Genomic DNA, 3250 nt, shown 5'->3' on the forward strand with positions numbered 1-3250 from the left:
AAAAAAAAAAACAAAAAAAAAACAAAAGAAACACTTGCTTTACTTAATTTGGTCATGATTATTAGGGTCAGTTAACACCTGTCTGGGAAAAACAAAACAACCAAAAACCAAACGAAACCAAACAAAAAAATAGACAAATATCCTTCAAGTTGGCTGTTAGGCTAAACACACTTCTGGAACACAGGGAAACACTGTACTTGTGTTTGCCAACTTGTTATAAAGGACAAAAGTCAGCAAGAGCCAAATGAAAGGGATACACCGGATAAGTGGGCAGTGAACAGGGCCTTGCCTTTCTCTGGGCCAGCCAACTATCAGCGCCCTACTTCATTTAATCCCTTGTTCCCTAACTCTCCTCCTTGTAGACTGTCCACAGGGCTGACTTATCAGAGACAGCAGGCCAAGTCCTCCAGAAAGTTCTAAACCTTGGGTCCAGATTGGCTTACAAAATAAGGCCTTGACTCAAAACAGAAAAAGAAACAAAAGCAAGGTTGATGTAGCAGGTGGCGGTGGCACACGCCTTTAATCCCAGCCCTAAGGAGGCAGAGGCAGGTGGATCTCTGCGTTTGAGGCCAGCCTGGTCTACAGAGTGTGTTCAAGGACAGCCAGAGCTGTGTAAAGATGTCTCAAAATTACAATACAAGAAGTAAAAAGCCAGCCACAGTGACTCATGACTGTAACAACCTTGGCACTCTAGAAACCAGGTAGGAGGAATGCTACAACCTGAGGCCAACCCGGTCTGCATGGTGGGCACTAGGCCAGCCAAAGAAAAAGACAGATTAAAAAAAGAGAGAGCAAGCAGGAGCGTGAACAGGAGACGTGTTATAGCTTTCCTTTCTGAAGTAGAAAGGCAGGGATGGGAAATGTGTTTCTGTTGCCATGGAAATGGGAATGGGAGTTGGTTAGGACTTGCAGTAGCTGCAGCTGGGGTGGAGCAAGCAGCCTGGGAGCTGGCCCTGTGGCAGAGGGGGCTTCCAGCTGTGGATAAGACAGCCGGCTTACCTGGAAGGAGGAGGTAGGAAAGGAGACAGACGCTGTCTCAGACTCCGGAGCTCATAAATTCTGCAGGCATTAGGAGTGGCCGCACAGAACAGGCTGTGTGCCTCGGTGCTATATAAGTATCCCACAGGCCTGGAAAACAAGAAGCAAAATAAACCCAGGGCTCGGGAAAGAACTGAAAGTGTGTCTGCTGTCACAAAGCCCCAGACTGTAGAGTGACAGAGGATGCCTCCCGGGTACCGGGTCTGGCGGCACTCTGTCCCCAGCAGTCTTCAGACAGCTGTGTGTGGCAGAGGGCACCAGGTTTGCTCCTTCCTCTGCTCTCTGCTATTCCCGTGGCGGGTGGGAGGGCTCGACCGTGCTGGGTTCTAGGGGCTTCTCTAGGACTTACAGCTGACTGCTCCGGATAGCCTGTGCTGGGAAGATGTCTTAGCCTCTGCAATCCCTTTGCTGGTCTACCTGAGGCAATATTTGCTATCCATTCCTATCCCAGAAAGTGAAAACGCCCCGCTGTTTCTTGTAATCTGAGCTAGGGGGGTGGTGGCTGGGATGACTGTAAAATGTAAAGGGACTCAAGCTTGGATCTCTCTCTCTCTCTCTTTAGATAGAAATTGAGATGGCTCAAAGCGCCTGAGGACTTGAGTTCAATCCCCAGACCCATGTGATGGAAGAAGAAGGGAACAGTCTCCTGCAGATTGTCCTCTGGTCTCCATTCACTCCTACACAATACCACCTCCCCACCCCCCAAAATGAATACATGTTTTTAAAAAGAGAAGAAGAGAGTAGCTGGGGGTCGGGGGTGTGAGTATTGGAAGAACACTTGCCTAGCATTCCTAAGGCCCAGGGTTCCATACCCAGCACTGAGGGAGAAAGGAGAGAGACAGACAGGCAGACAGACAGACAGAGGGAAGGAGGGAGAATAAATATGAGTGAGAATTGATTTACTGGGGCTGGAGAGATGGCTCAGTGGTTAAGAGCATTGTCTGCTCTTCCAAAGGTCCTGAGTTCAATTCCCAGCAACCACATGGTGGCTCACAACCATCTGTCATAAGGTTTGGTGCCCTCTTCTGGCCTTCAGGCATACATGCAGAAAGAATATTGTATACATAACAAACAAACAAACAAGTAAATAAATTGAAAAAAAGAGAATTGATTTGGGCAGGCTAATCCTGAACTCAGGCTTCAAAAGGTCCTAATCTCCTAAGTAGCTGGACATCATATATTAGAGCCATTTAACCCAATTTTTCCTTCCTTCCTTCCTTCTTTCCTTCTTTTCTTCCTTCTCTCCTTCCTCCTCCTCTTCTTTTCTTCTTCGACTCTTTGGGGGTGTCTCTGGATCTAGAAGAAACTGTTGAGTCTCTTGGTAGGGAAGCAAGACTTGTGTTGGAGTTGCAACAGCTGTCAGGCAACAGAAACTTGATCTTGGTGTCGTGGAACGGCTTGATGGCCAAGCAGACAGCACGTGCCCTCTTCAGTCTCTTCCACCTTCATGATCTGGATGGAGTGTGCATGGGCACGGTGCCGGGCACCCACGTCTTGGTAGCATTGTGTGATGGTGCCAGTCATGGTCAGGTCCAGGTACTCACGGTACACATTGTGTGTGCCACTGAGGGAGTCACAGCGTAGCCAGATGCCGAACTTCTCTGCACGCAGCAGCAGCTTTTCAAACTCCTGCCCGCAGTACACCGTCTCCCCTGACAACTTCTTCATCTTCTTCAGTGGTGACAGGAAGTACCAGAAGCAGGACTTGGCTACCACATGGTTGAGTGCAAAGAGACGCATTTGGTACAGTGGTGGCTCGTGGCACTTTCAGAGTGGGAAGGCAGCACCTCACACCATCTGTACTCTCTAAGTGTGTCGAAGCCTTCATAGAGCTCCATCTGCATTTGCTGTCCCACAAAAGGAAGGAACCCATTTCTTCAAGGTTACCTGGCATCCTCTCTTTTAGTCTCTGTGTGCATATAGACACATACACCTGTAAACTCTAATGTGGGTATATCACACATATGTACCACTCCACCCCAAATTAGGAAGAAATGGAAAGACCCCTATGTTCCAGACATTGAAGACGTAATACTGAGTCTCATAAATATAAGAAGCATAGCCAGGCGATGGTGGCGCACGCCTTTAATCCCAGCACTCGGGAGGCAGAGACAGGCGGATCTCTGTGAGTTCGAGACCAGCCTGGTCTACAGAGCTAGTTCCAGGACAGGCTCCAAAGCCACAGAGAAACCCTGTCTCGAAAAATCAAAAA

The 3250-nt window shown here is 48.6% G+C and overlaps 1 protein-coding gene across 2 annotated transcripts in view; it reads right to left on the reverse strand.

The window, feature by feature from the left end:
• The window catches only part of Chd9 (chromodomain helicase DNA binding protein 9), a 234087-nt gene that overhangs the window by 209174 nt on the left and 21663 nt on the right, over positions 1 to 3250 (reverse strand). For both annotated transcript variants that reach the window (XM_013354623.2, XM_026777292.1), the window contains exon 2: positions 1000 to 1128. The gene's annotated coding sequence lies outside the window, so the exon portion shown is untranslated. The remainder of the gene's footprint in view (positions 1 to 999; positions 1129 to 3250) is intronic.

This window comes from Microtus ochrogaster, unplaced genomic scaffold (genome assembly GCF_000317375.1).
Source record: "Microtus ochrogaster isolate Prairie Vole_2 unplaced genomic scaffold, MicOch1.0 UNK54, whole genome shotgun sequence".
Taxonomy (NCBI): Eukaryota; Metazoa; Chordata; class Mammalia; order Rodentia; family Cricetidae; genus Microtus; species Microtus ochrogaster.